The sequence below is a fragment of the Coregonus clupeaformis genome, chromosome 34, assembly GCF_020615455.1.
Source record: "Coregonus clupeaformis isolate EN_2021a chromosome 34, ASM2061545v1, whole genome shotgun sequence".
NCBI classification, from domain to species: Eukaryota; Metazoa; Chordata; class Actinopteri; order Salmoniformes; family Salmonidae; genus Coregonus; species Coregonus clupeaformis.
The window spans coordinates 24,904,071-24,919,885 of NC_059225.1; the positions used below are offsets into that span (position 1 = coordinate 24,904,071).

At 43.2% G+C, this 15,815-nt stretch overlaps 1 protein-coding gene across 1 annotated transcript in view; it reads left to right on the plus strand.

Annotated features, from left to right (window-relative positions):
* LOC121549970 (cadherin-10) overlaps positions 1–15,815 on the plus strand; it is a 110,886-nt gene that overhangs the window by 24,521 nt on the left and 70,550 nt on the right. The window lies entirely within an intron of this gene.

Genomic DNA, 15,815 nt, shown 5'->3' on the forward strand with positions numbered 1-15,815 from the left:
GGGGGGGGAGGATTCAGCAGTGAGGAGAATGTGGCAAAGAGCTTCCTAGGGTTAGAGGCAGATGCTTGGAATTTAGAGTGGTAGAAAGTGGCCTTAGCAGCAGAAACAGATGAAGAAAATGTAGAGAGGAGGGAGTGAAAAGATGCCAGGTCGGCAGGGAGTTTAGTTTTCTTCCATTTCCGCTCAGCTGCCCGGAGCTCTGTTCTGTGAGCTCGCAATGAGTCATCAAGCCACGGAGCTGGAGGGGAGGACCGAGCCGGCCGGGAGGATAGGGGACACAGGGAGTCGAAGGATGCAGAAAGGGAGGAGAGGAGGGTTGAGGAGGCAGAATCAGGAGATTGGAGGGAGAAGGATTGAGCAGAGGGAAGAGATGATAGGATGGAAGAGGAGAGAGTAGTGGGAGAGAGAGAGCGAAGGTTGCGGCGGCGCATTACCATCTGTGTAGGGGCAGAGTGAGTAGTGTTGGAGGAGAGCGAGAGAGAAAAGGATACAAAGTAGTGGTCGGAGACATGGAGGGGAGTTGCAGTGAGATTAGTAGAAGAGCAGCATCTAGTAAAGATGAGGTCAAGCGTATTGCCTGCCTTGTGAGTAGGGGGGGACGGTGAGAGGGTGAGGTCAAAAGAGGAGAGGAGTGGAAAGAAGGAGGCAGAGAGAAATGAGTCAAATGTAGACGTAGGGAGGTTGAAATCCCCCAAAACTGTGAGGGGTGAGCCATCCTCAGGAAATGAACTTATCATGGCGTCAAGCTCATTGATGAACTCTCCAAGGGAACCTGGAGGGCGATAGATGACAAGGATATTAAGCTTAAATGGGCTAGTGACTGTGACAGCATGGAATTCAAATGAGGAGCTAGACAGATGGGTTAGGGGAAAAATTGAGAATGACCACTTGGGAGAGATGAGGATTCCTGTGCCACCACCCCTCTGACCAGATGAGAACACATGGTCAGACGAGGAGAGAGCAGTAGCAGTGTTTTCAGTGGTAATCCATGTTTCCGTCAGCGCCAGGAAGTCGAGGGACTGGAGGGTAGCATAGGCTGGGATGAAGTCAGCCTTGTTGGCAGCAGAACGGCAGTTCCAGAGGCTGCCTGAGACCTGGAACTCCAGGTGTGTGGTGCGTGCAGGGACCACCAGGTTAGAGAGGCAGCAGCCACGCGGTGTGAGGCGTTTGTGTAGCCTGTGCGGAGAGGAGAGAACAGGGATAGGCAGAGGCATAGTTGACAGGCTGTAGCAGATGGCTACAATAATGCAGAGGAGATCGGAATGAAATGAACTAAACATCTGGGAAAGGAGAGAGCAGGGCCTCCCTCACCAAAAAACTCCCAAATATAACTCTCCCAACTTCCACCTCAGAAACTATAATTGTTTCACTGAACCACCCGAATAAAACTCTCCCAACTTCCACTTTAGAAATTAGAATTGTTGTAAACTACAGCGGTTCAATGTTTCAAGGAATAGACTCAACTTACTTTATTCAGCTAGCTAACTATGACGCCATAGCTAACTAGCATGCTAGCATCCAATAACACACAGTTTAGCACCAATACTTGGTTACACTAAACTACCAATAGTGTGTTAACACACTAAACAGATAATTCGTGTCCGTGTCTAGTTCCTTTCATAACGCAGTAATAATTAAACGTTGGCTAGCTAGCACAAATATATTGTATTTAGCTGCTACAGTACAGCTAGCTGGTAGTGTTGGCTAGCTAGCAATGGCTGCTGTGTTGACTTAGTTTGAAAAACGGCGTCGCTGCGAACGAATGTAGCTCGCTAAAAGGATATTGTATTTAGTTGCTACCGTTGCCAATAGCTACTCGCCAGCTAGTCCAGGAGGTGAGTTAGCTAGCTAGCTTCGTGCTACACCCGGCACCGCCGAATACAATCCTAACCTACAATAACTACATACAACAACTACCCACGACAACCCACGATGCCTAGCTACAATACCCAACTACAATCTAAATACATAGTTTAAGCCTTACTCGACAAAGCCCAAGCTATGCATAACGCCAAACTTACCCGACGCCAGCTGTCTGGGTGGCAGACAAGAAGACGTTGGTCTTCTGCAATCAGTAGCTGTAATTAAGTACAGTAGCTACTAACTACCTAACGTTAATGCTTCAGATAATGAGGTTAGAAAAACAGCTGAATGGTGGGTAGCTAGCTGGCTTAATTACAGGTACTCTTAAGCGTGAAATAACATTGGAAACAACTATCCACAGTTGCTAAAAGTTACCAGTAGCTACCTGGAATGCATTTCAATTAACAGGTGTGCCTTGTTAAAAGTTAATTTGTGGAATTTCTTTCCTCCTTAATGTGTTTGAGCCAATCAGTTGATTTGTGACAAGGTAGGGCGGGTATACAGAAGATAGCCCTATTTGGTAAAAGACCAAGTCCATATTATGGCAAGAACAGCTCAAATAAGCAAAGAGAAACGACAGTCCATCATTACTTTATGACATAAAGGTCAGTCAATACGGAACATTCCAAGAACTTTGAACGTTTCTTCAAGTGCAGTCGCAAAAACCATCAAGCGCTATGATGAAACTGGCTCTCATGAGGACAACCACAGTAATGGAAGACCTAGAGGTACCTCTGCTGCAAAGGATACGTTCATTAGAGTTACCAGCCTCAGAAATTGCAGCCCAAATAAATGCTTCAGAGTTCAAGTCACAGACACATCTCAACTTCAACTGTTCAGAAGATACTTTGTGAATCAGGCCTTCATGGTCAAATTTCTGCAAAGAAACCACTACTAAAGGACACGAATAAGAAGAAGAGACTTGCTTGGGCCAAGAAAAATGAGCAATGGAAAGTAGATCGGTGGAAATGTTTCCTTTTGTCTGGAGTCCAAATTTGAGATTTTTGGTTCCAACCAAAGTGTCTTTGTGAGACGCGTTGTGGTTGAACGGATGATCTCCGCATGTGTATTTCCCCACTGTAAAGCATGGAGGAGGAGGTGTTATGGTGTGGGGGTGCTTTGCTGGTGACACTGTCTGTGATTTATTTAGAATTGACGGCGCACTTACCAGCATGGCTACCACATCATTCTGCAGCGATACACTATCCCATCTGGTTTTGGCATAGTGGGACTGTCATTAGTTTTTCAACAGGACAATGACCCAACACACCTCCAGGCTGTGTAAGGGCTATTTTACCAAGAAGGAGAGTGATGGAGTGCTGCATCAGAAGACCTGGCCTCCACAATTGACTCCGACCTCAACCAAATTGAGATGGTTTGGGATGAGTCGGACCGCAGAGTGAGGGAAAAGCAGTCAACAAGTGCTCAGCTTATGTGGGAACTCCTTCAAGACTATTGGAAAAGCATTCCTCATGAAGCTGGTTGAGGGAATGCCAAGGGTGTGCAAAGCTGTCATCAAGGCAAAGGGTGGCTATCTCAAATGTAAAATATATACTTTGATTTGTTTACCACTTTTTTGGTTACTAAGTGATTCCATATGTGTTATTTCATAGTTTTGATGTCTTTACTATTATTCTACAATGTAGAAAATAGTTTTATAAAAGAAAAACCCTTGAATGAGGTGTTTCCAAACTTTTGACTGGTACTGTAGGTACAGCGCCTTCAGAAAGTATTCAGACCCGTTGACTTTTTGTTAGGTTGCAGCCTTATTCTAAATTGTATTGAATTGTTTTTTTCCCTCATCAATCTACACACAATACTCCATAATGACAAAGCAAAAACAGGTTTTTAGAAATTCTAGGTAATTTATAAAAAAAAAAAAAAAAAAACTTTACATAAGTATTCAGACCCTTTACTCAGTATTTGTTGAAGCACCTTTGGCAGTGATTACAGCCTCGAGTGTTCTTTGGTATGACGCTACAAGCTTGGCGCACCTGTATTTGGGGAGTTTCTCTCATTCTTCTCTGCAGATCCTCTCAAGCTCTGTCAGGTTGGATGGGAAGAATTGCTGCACAGCCATTTTCAGGTCTCTCCAGAGATGTTCGATCCTGTTCAAGACCGGGCTCTGGCTAGGCCACTTGAGGACATTCAGTGACTTGTCACGAAGCCACTCCTGCGTTGTCTTGGCTGTGTGCTTAGGGTCATTGTACTTTTGGAAGGCGAACCTTCAACCCAGTCTGAGGTCCTGAGCGCTCTGGAGCAGGTTTTCATCAAGGATCTCTCTGTACTTTGCTCCATTCATCTTTCCCTCGATCCTGACTAGTCTCCCAGTCCCTGATGCTGAAAAACATCCACACAGCATGATGCTGCCACCACCATGTTACACCATAGGGATGGTGCCAGGTTTCTTCCAGACATGACGCTTGGCATTCAGGCCAAAGAGTTCAATCTTGATTTCATCAGACTAGAGAATCTTGTTTCTCCTGGTCTGATATTCTTTAGGTGCCTTTTGGCAAACTCCAAGCGGCCTGTCATGTGCCTTTTACTGAGGAGTGGCTTCCCCAGATCTGTGCCTCGACACAATCCTGTCTCAGAGGACAATTCCTTCGACCTCATGGCTTTTTGCTCTGACATGCACTTTCAACTGTGGGATCTTATATAGACACGTGTGTGCCTTTCCAAATCATGTCCAATCAATTGAATTTACCACAGGTGGACTCCAATCAAGTTGTAGAAACATCTCAAGGATGATCGATGGAGAGAGGATGCACCTGAGCTACATTTCTAGTGTCATAGCAAGCAAAGGGTCTGAATACTTATGTAAATAAAGTATTTCTGTTTTTTATTTGGAATAGACTTTGTAAAAATTTCTGAAAACCTGTTTTCGCTTTATCATTATGGGGTATTAATCCATTTTTGAATAAGTCTGTAACGTAACAAAATGTGGAAAAAGTCAAGGGGTCTGAATACTTTCCGAAGGCCCTGTATCTCAGAGGTCTCATCCAACACAAAACCCAGCCTCTATCTATTTTTTAGTCGCTCCACATCTTTCTTCTTAATGCTCTCTCTTTCTATATGCCAGGGAAGTCTCTTTCATAGCCACATTCTGTTCCACAAGTAGACATGCCGTGCACACTCCTGCCTAGCTTGTCTCCTGCATTGTCAGAGCAGCCAGTGTGAGAGAACAGTGTAGTTCGATACTTCCTGATTTTATTTGTCTGTATATGACTTCTCAAAGAAAATACTAAGACAAGAGCAGAATGCTGGCAGCCCATAGCGAGGAAATTTGCAACCCTCTTTTTAATGGGTGAGTCAGGTTTGGTAGTCTATTGTCACTGCTAGTCAGACAGGAAAGTGGAAAGGTACATTGTGGAAATTGAGTTGTTCTCAAAGTAGTTTTATATGCTACTCTCTGCTGCTAGCTGTCTGCTAAATACACTAGCAGGGAAGAGTTATAATTGAATGATGCATACAGTATGATTGTGGCAATAGAAAAATTGCAAAATGATATAAAGGTAGTAGACAATGGATGCCATTGTGGAAATGTTGTTGTAAGGGAATAAATCACTCTGGATATGCGTGCGCTAAATTACTAAAATGTGAATGTAAGGGTAATATTGGAGGAGGTGTATGACCCTGGCAACAGAAAAATTGCAAGAGGACATAATGGAAGTAGAGAATAGATGCCATTGAGGAGATGTAGTCTTCAAGGTAATATTGAAGTTATAAATCAGTAATTGTAGCGGCGATAAGATAGCATGACTAGAGTTTCATCAGCTTTCTTATCTTGCTTGTCCTGGAGGTGAGTGTAATCGTGGGAGATGAGGAATTGGGCTTGTGGACTGGAGAACACTGGGTCAATGAGGATGATTTTGCATAGGCCACTAGCCCAGCGCCCTTCAGCAAAGTTAGTTCACCTTCTCAGTGCTAACTACCTGCAAAAATATGGGATGCCAAGGATGCATTTTATACACTCATCTATTTGTATTTATTCTGAGTTCTGGAGGGTGACTATTTCATATAAAAAAATTCCACAGAGTGAACAGATTGCTAATGTGAAACACTGATGTGGGAAATCAGTGCTAGAACATATACTCATCTGACTCACTGTGTCCATTCAATTGTATATCCGGTTTTACCCCTAATGTGGCATGAAATTATTTGGGAAACAACATCATATGTATGTCTTTCCAGATATGTGGCTGTATTTCACTCATAGTCCCGTGAGGGGATGAGAGTTTCTTCCCCCTTGGAAGCCATGCAGTCAACAGAATATAAAATACGTTATCACATCATTTTCAGGCGATACCATTTTTTTGAACACCTCTTTTGTTTTTCTCATGATCGGCATTAGAACAAGGGCTTCAGAATTCATTAACATTTCATTGTACAATCTGCTTCTATTTGTTCCATGACTACACCATTTCCGACTCACATCCTCCTTGTGAAAACAGCCTTTCCACACATGATTTGATTTATTTCATTCATGCTTGCAGTCCACGAGACTGAATTATGCAGAATGCACAGTTACATTTAAACAAAAGCTTAAACACAGGATACTCTCATACATCAGAAAAGCTAAATACAGGAACCAGTAGGGTGGGATGGATGCAGCAGAGGGACTGGGGATTTGTTCCAAATGGCACCCTATTCCCTACAAAGTGCATTATATTGGGAATAGGGTAGGGCATAGAGTGCCATTTGGGATACATCCTTTGTCTGATGGGCCCTGGTCAAATGTAGTGCACTACATAGCAAATAGGGTGCCATTTAAGATGCAGCCTGGCTCTGGAAGAAAGGGACTGGGTGGAAAACATCCCTGGTGGAGGGTTAGGGGCCATTGGTCAGATCTGACATTCCCATAGATAGCCCCTGTCACACTCATCTTATATGGGCCGTGGATCACCGTATCTCAGACAGAACCTGAGGGTGTAATTGATCTAATGTAACTAACAAAGACTGATGATTATTTCCAGGTTTAGACCAGTGTGATAGACAGAGGGCATTGAGTGCAGGAAAAGCGTAATATTCAACATATTGGTTGCCTCCCAAATGGCAGCCTATTCCCTACATAGTGCACCACTTTTGACCAGGGCCCATAGGGCACTCGTCGAAAGTAGTGTACTATAGATCTCGCATCTTAATTTGGTCACGCTGTTGTTAAATAAAGTTTTCCTACTTCGCAGGAAAATTTTAATGAGCTTCGTGATTTACTAAATTTCTGAAAAAGACACAGTTCTCTATAGAGAATTTGGGACATGGAGAGCAGCTCAGCTGGCAAAGAGGGGTACCAGCAGATTGATGCAATTTCTATATAGATACTTTGTAAACAACTGCTAATCTATAAACAATGAATGGAAAACGAAACACAAACGTGTAAAATGCAAGTTGTAAAAGTAGTAGTGTCATTAAACAATTAGAAATGCTGCAGGAGTTATGTCTTATACCTTATGTGTGCAGCCATATATGGTTAGTAATTATGTTGGTAACGCTTTACATTAGTTTGCCCCTATTACTATGTAACTACACAGTAATAAATATATAAGCAACATCATCGTTACATGTGTTACCATGTAATTACATGGTAATACGGTTGTAGCACTGTCAGTTATTACACAATTGGAACAAGGAATGTGTAATTGGAACAAGGAATGTGTAATTACACATCAATTTGCAGAAGGTTATTCCACATGTGTAATTACTGATTTTATCACACATTTTCTTGTTCCACTATGTAACTAATGTTTTGTAATTACATGTTTGAAAGTCACCTTTGAATTACCATGTTAATAACTCGAACCAAGATCTGACCTTGTTACATGTAACTACAAGGTGCCCACTACTATCATTTCTACATGTAATACCAGGGTTGATAAATAGGCTAGGACCTGGTAACAACAATTGTAACAAGGCACACCCTGTCATTAAATACTGGTCATTTTCAATTTGTGTATTTTTATATTATGACCTGGGTCAAAGGCTATATCGAATCAAGTGTAATGTATGATGTTACATAGGATATACTTGTAATTATCATGTACCTACCCAGGAGCAAGCAACTTAACCTCTTAAGGATCGGACCCTTTTTTATAATTTTCGCCTAAAATGACATACCCAAATCTAACGGCCTGTAGCTCAGGACCTGACGCAAGGATATGCATATTCTTGATACCATTTGAAAGGAAACACTTTGAAGTTTGTGGAAATGTGAAATAAATTAATGTAATAGAATTTAACACATTAAGTCTGTTTTTTCCATCATCTTTGAAATGCAAGAGAAAGGCCACAAGATAATATTGCAGTTTAGGCGCAATTTTGGCCACTAGATGTCAGCAGTGTGTGTGCAAAGTTTCAGATTGATCCAGTGAAGCATGGCAATACATTTTACATTTTAGTCATTTTAGCAGACACTCTTATCCAGAGCGACTTACAGTTAGTGAGTGCATATTTTTTTTTACTGGACTATTTTGTATTAAGTCTGCCCAAATGTGCCAAATTGGTCAATTGATGCATTTTCAAGTACATAACTATTGAGAACATACAAAAATGATATGGTAATACAAAATGAAAGTTTACACACTCCCTGGAATGTCATACATGATGGATCATTAGCTTATACACTAACTTTCACACATCTAGATGGCCGGGGGCGGGGTGGGTGTGGAGCCAGAGACAGCAAGGGTTCAAACTGTAGAACCCAGTTCCTACATTTGAATTTAAAAATTGATTTTATCAAACAAAACTATGCTACATTTTATCTCTGGGACCCTCAGGATGACAAATCAGAGCAAGATTACTGAATGTAAGTACATTATTTACCTTCAGAGGTGAATGTATCAAACCAGTTGCCGTGATACGTTTTTGTTGTTGTGCACTCTCCTCAAACAATAGCATGGTATTTTTTCACTGTAATAGCTACTGTAAATTGGACAGTGCAGTTAGATTAACAAGAATTTAAGCTTTCTGCCCATATAAGATGCCTATGTCCTGGAAAGTTTTCTGTTACTTACAACAGTCATGCTAATCACATTAGCGCACGTTAGCTCAACCGTCCTGTAGAGGTTAATGTAAAGTGAAACCCAGTAGTGTATAACCTTTATAATTATTATGTAGTTACAATGTAAAAACCTTTGCTGACAATAGGCTAACTAGGAGAAATTATACCTTTTTTATAAAGATTTTAGTTGCATTGTAGTTACATTGTACTTTAATGTAACAATCTTTAACAACTAACTCTGTAATTACAATGTTGTTACAAGATATGGTGTTGTGATGCCTGGGGAAGTGGGTATACTCTAATTTCGCCAAAAAGGCACCCTGTGTGAAAACTGCTATGAGAAATGACATGTACTCTGATTGACCTAAAATAAAAAATATCCCATATTGGTCTTTCACAGTTAGGCCAACCCAAACTGTATTGTGCTGGCCTGGATATATTCTTACACCCCTTCAAATTAGTGGATTCTGCTATTTCAGCCACACCCGTTGCTGACCGGTGTATAAAATCGAGCACACAGCCATGCAATCTCCATCGACAAAAATTGGCAGTAGAATGGTCTTACTGAAGAACTCAGTGACTTTCAACGTGGCACCGTCATAGGATGCCACCTTTCCAACAAGTCAGTTCATCAAATTTCTGCCCTGCTAGAGCTGCCCCTGTCAACTGTAAGTGCTGTTATTGTGAAGTGGAAACGTTTAGGAGCAACAACGCCTCAGCTGCGAAGTGGTAGGCCACACAAGCTTACGAAATGGGACCGCCAAGTGCTGAAGTGCGTAGCGCGTAAAAACACTGACTACCAAGTTCCAAATTGCCTCTGAAAGCAACGTCAGCACAAGAACTGTTTGTCGGGAGCGTCATGAAATGGTTTCCATGGCCGAGCAGCCACACACAAGATCACCATGCGCAATGCCAAGCGTCGGCTGGAGTGGTGTAAAGCGCACCGCCATTGGACTCTGGAGCAGTGGAAACGTGTTCTCTGGAGTGATGAATCACGCTTCATCCTCTGGCAGTCCGACTGACTAATCTGGGTTTGGCGGATGCCAGGAGAACGCTACCTGCTCGAATGCAGGTTTTCATCAAGGTTGCATCACTGGTATGGCAACTGCTCGTTCTCCGACCGCAAGGCACTACAGAGGGTAGTGTGTACGGCCCAGTACATCACTGGGGCCAAGCTTCCTGCCATCCAGGACCACTATACCAGGCGGTGTCAGAGGAAGGCCATTAATATTGTCAAAGACTCCAGCCACCCTAATCATAGACTATTCTCTCTGCTACCGCACGGCAAGCGGTACCGGAGCGCCAAGTCTAGGTCCAAAATGTTTCTTAACAGCTTCTACCCCAAAGCCATAAGACTCCTGAACAGCTAATCATGGCTACCCGTACTATTTGCATTGTCCCCCCCCACCCCAACCCTTCTTTTACGCTGCTGCTACCCATTCATAGTCACTTTAACTCTACCCACATGTACATATTACCTCAATTACCTCGACTAACCGGTGCCCCCGCACATTGACTCTGTACCGGTACCCCCTGTATATAGCCTCCCTACTGTTATTTTATTTTACTGCTGCTCTTTTGTTATTTGCTCTTGTTTTACTTGTCTATTTTTTTAGTTAGTGCATTGTTGGTTAAGGGCTTGTAAGTAAGCATTTCACTGTAAAGTCTACACCTGTTGTATTTGGCGCATGAGGCAAATACAATTTGATTTGATTTGACAGTTTGAGCAGGAGAGCATCCAGTAGATATAAGTCAGCGCAGCATCAGATGTTCCTTATGGGGCTGCTGTAACAATCCTCCTCAGTTCTGATTTGTCTGCTCTTCTCATGCCTAGGACAAGCATAGAAAAAGAAAGAATAGAGTGAGAGACAAAGAGCACCAGGGCTGTTACTGTGGGTGATAAGATAGGTGACAAGGAACATATCAAGCTGGTGTTGTGTGTGTGTGTGTGTGTGTGAGTGTACTTACCTCTATAGGTCTTCATTCAAACTCAGTGAGCTCTTGGAAGAATGGAGTTCTTCAAGTTTAGAACTATATCCACACATTATTGAATGATCTGAATGATCATAAATCGACCTGTGGACACCGTAGATCGAAATGGCTTGCATTGAGTGGTAGCCCTGATTCTCCCGGACACAGCAGTATATCTAATCTACAGTGGGGAAAAAAAGTATTTAGTCAGCCACCAATTGTGCAAGTTCTCCCACTTAAAAAGATGAGAGAGGCCTGTAATTTTCATCATAGGTACACGTCAACTATGACGGACAAAATGAGGGAAAAAAATCCAGAAAATCACATTGTAGGATTTTTTATGAATTTATTTGCAAATTATGGTGGAAAATAAGTATTTGGTCACCTACAAACAAGCAAGATTTCTGGCTCTCACAGACCTGTAACTTCTTCTTTAAGAGGCTCCTCTGTCCTCCACTCGTTACCTGTATTAATGGCACCTGTTTGAACTTGTTATCAGTATAAAAGACACCTGTCCACAACCTCAAACCGTCACACTTTGAACTCCACTATGGCCAAGACCAAAGAGCTGTCAAAGGACACCAGAAACAAAATTGTAGACCTGCACCAGGCTGGGAAGACTGAATCTGCAATAGGTAAGCAGCTTGGTTTGAAGAAATCAACTGTGGGAGCAATTATTAGGAAATGGAAGACATACAAGACCACTGATAATCTCCCTCGATCTGGGGCTCCACGCAAGATCTCACCCCGTGGGGTCAAAATTATCACAAGAACGGTGAGCAAAAATTCCAGAACCACACGGGGGGACCTAGTGAATGACCTGCAGAGAGCTGGGACCAAAGTAACAAAGCCTACCATCAGTAACACACTACGCCGCCAGGGACTCAAATCCTGCAGTGGCAGATGTGTCCCCTTGCTTAAGCCAGTACATGTCCAGGCCCGTCTGAAGTTTGCTAGAGTGCATTTGGATGATCCAGAAGAGGATTGGGAGAATGTCATATGGTCAGATGAAACCAAAATATAACTTTTGGTAAAAACTCAACTCGTCGTGTTTGGAGGACAAAGAATGCTGAGTTGCATCCAAAGAACACCATACCTACTGTGAAGCATGGGGGTGGAAACATCATGCTTTGGGGCTGTTTTTCTGCAAAGGGACCAGGACGACTGATCCGTGTAAAGGAAAGAATGAATGGGGCCATGTATCGTGAGATTTTGAGTGAAAACCTTCTATCAGCAAGGGCATTGAAGATGAAACGTGGCTGGGTCTTTCAGCATGACAATGATCCCAAACACACCGCCCGGGCAGCGAAGGAGTGGCTTCGTAAGAAACATTTCAAGGTCCTGGAGTGGCCTAGCCAGTCTCCAGATCTCAACCCCATAGAAAATCTTTGGAGGGAGTTGAAAGTCCGTGTTGCCCAGCGACAGCCCCAAAACATCACTGCTCTAGAGGAGATCTGCATGGCGGAATGGGCCAAAATACCAGCAACAGTGTGTGAAAACCTTGTGAAGACTTACAGAAAACGTTTGACCTGTGTCATTGCCAACAAAGGGTATATAACAAAGTATTGAGAAACTTTAGTTATTGACCAAATACTTATTTTCCACCATAATTTGCAAATAAATTCATTAAAAATCCTACAATGTGATTTTCTGGATTTTTTTCCCTCATTTTGTCTGTCATATTTGACTTGTACCTATGATGAAAATTACAGGCCTCTCTCATCTTTTTAAGTGGGAGAACATGCACAATTGGTGGCTGACTAAATACTTTTTTTCCCCACTGTACATGTGTGAAAGAGGATGTGAAATCTGACACCACTTGAAGCTGGGATGTCCCTCTTACTGTTTCATTCGCTCTTCCGACTGTCCATCAACTCCTGGCTGAACCCTATGTCACAGCCCTGACATCATAATGCAGCGGGAAAAATTGGTTTCATCACTTCTGAAGGTAATTGGTTACACCAGATCTTATTTAGGGGCTTTGTAGAAAAGGGGGTGAATACATACAGTGGGGAGAACAAGTATTTGATTCACTGCCGATTTTGCAGGTATTCCTACTTACAAAGCATGTAGAGGTCTGTAATTTGTATCATAGGTACACTTCAACTGTGAGATACGGAATCTAAAACACAAATCCAGAAAATCACATTGTATGATTTTTAAGTAATTAATTTGCATTTTATTGCATGACATAAGTATTTGATACATCAGAAAAGCAGAACTTACTATTTGGTACAGAAACCTTTGTTTTCAATTACAGAGATCATACAGTGAGGGAAAAAAGTATTTGATCCCCTGCTGATTTTGTACGTTTGCCCACTGACAAAGAAATGATCAGTCTATAATTTTAATGGTAGGTTTATTTGAACAGTGAGAGACAGAATAACAACAAAAAAATCCAGAAAAACGCATGTCAAAAATGTTATAAATTGATTTGCATTTTAATGGGGGAAATAAGTATTTGACCCCTCTACAAAACATGACTTAGTACTTGGTGGCAAAACCCTTGTTGGCAATCACAGAGGTCAGACGTTTCTTGTAGTTGGCCACCAGGTTTACACACATCTCAGGAGGGATTTTGTCCCACTCCTCTTTGCAGATCTTCTCCAAGTCATTAAGGTTTCGAGGCTGACGTTTGGCAACTCGAACCTTCAGCTCCCTCCACAGATGTTCTATGGGATTAAGGTCTGGAGACTGGCTAGGCCACTCCAGGACCTTAATGTGCTTCTTCTTGAGCCACTCCTTTGTTGCCTTGGCCGTGTGTTTTGGGTCATTGTCATGCTGGAATACCCATCCACGACCCATTTTCAATGCCCTGGCTGAGGGAAGGAGGTTCTCACCCAAGATTTGACAGTACATGGTGCCGTCCATCGTCCCTTGGATGCGGTGAAGTTGTCCTGTCCCCTTAGCAGAAAAACACCCCCAGAGCATAATGTTTCCACCTCCATGTTTGACAGTGGGGATGGTGTTCTTGGGGTCATAGGCAGCATTCCTCCTCCTCCAAACACGGCGAGTTGAGTTGATGCCAAAGAGCTCCATTTTGGTCTCATCTGACCACAACACTTTCACCGAGTTCTCCTCTGAATCATTCAGATGTTCATTGGCAAACTTCAGACGGGCCTGTATATGTGCTTTCTTGAGCAGGTGGACCTTGTGGGCGCTGCAGGATTTCAGTCCTTCACGGCGTAGTGTGTTACCAATTGTTTTCTTGGTGACTATGGTCCCAGCTGCCTTGAGATCATTGACAAGATACTCCTCTGTAGTTCTGGGCTGATTCCTCACCGTTCTCATGATCATTGCAACTCCACGAGGTGAGATCTTGCATGGAGCCCTAGGCCGAGGGAGATTGACAGTTATTTTGTCTTTCTTCCATTTGCGAATAATCGCACCAACTGTTGTCACCTTCTCACCAAGCTGCTTGGTGATGGTCTTGTAGCCCATTCCAGCCTTGTGTAGGTCTACAATCTTGTCCCTGACATCCTTGGAGAGCTCATTGGTCTTGGCCATAATGAAGAGTTTGTAATCTGATTGATTGATTGCTTCTGTGGACAGGTGTTATTTTATACAGGTAACAAGCTGAGATTAGGAGCACTCCCTTTAAGAGTGTGCTCCTAATCTCAGCTCGTTACCTGTATAAAAGACACCTGGGAGCCAGAAATCTTTCTGATTGAGAGGGGGTCAAATACTTATTTCACTCATTTTTTTTCTGGATTTTTTTTTGTTATTCTGTCTCTCACTGTTCAAATAAACCTACCATTACAATTATAGACTGATCATTTCTTTGTCAGTGGGCAAATGTACAAAATCAGCAGGGGATCAAATACTTTTTTCCCTTACTGTATGTACATGTATGTAGAGTTAAAGTGACTATGCATAGATAATAAACAGAGTAGCAGCAGCGTAAAAGAGGGGGTGGGGTGAGGTGGGGGGGGACAATGCAAATAGTCGGGGTAGCCAAGATTAACTGTTCAGGAGTATTATGGCTTGGGTGTAGAAGCTGTTAAGAAGCCTTTTATACCTAGACTTGGCACTCCGGTACCGCTTGCCGTGCAGTAGCAGAGGGAACAGTCTATGACTAGGGTGGCTGGAGTCTTTGACAATTTTTAGGGCCTTCCTCTGACACCGCCTGGTATAGAGGTTCTGGATGGCAGGAAGCTTGGCCCCAGTGATGTACTGGGCCGTACGCCCTACCCTCTGTAGTGCCTTGTGGTTGGAGGCAGAGCAGTTGCCGTACCAGGTGGTGATGCAACCAGTCAGGATGCTCTCGATGTTGCTGCTGTAGAACATTTTGAGGATAAGAGGACCCATGTCAAATCTTTTCAGTCTCCTGAGGGGGAATAGGCTTTGTCGTGCCCTCTTCACGACTGTGTTGGTGTGTTTGGACCATGATAGTTTGTTGGTGATGTGGACACCAAGGAACTTGAAGCTCTCAACCTGTTCCACTACTGCCCTATCGATGAGAATGGGGGCGTGCTCAGTCCTCTTTTTTTCTCTGTAGTCCACAATCATCTTCTTTGTCTTGATCACGTTGAGGGAAAGGTTGTTATCCTGGCACCACACGGCCATGTCTCTGACCACCTCCCTATAGGCTGTGTCATCGTTGTCGGTGATCAGGCCTACCACTGTTGTGTCGTCGGCAAACTTAATGATGGTGTTGGAGTCATGCCTGGCAATGCAGGAATGGGTGAACAGGGAGTACAGGAGGGGACTGAGCACGCACCCCTGAGGGGACCCCATGTTTAGGATCAGCGTGGCAGATGTGTTGTTACCTACCCTTACCACCTGGGGGTGTCCCGTCAGGAAGTCCAGGATCTAGTTGCAGAGGGAGGTGTTTAATCCCAGGGTCCATAGCTTAGTGATGAGCTTTGAGGGCACTATGGTGTTGAACGCTAAGCAGTAGTCAATGAATAGCATTCTCACGTAGGTGTTCCTCTTGTCCAGGTGGGAAAGGGCAGTGTGGAGTGCAATAGAGATTGCATGATCT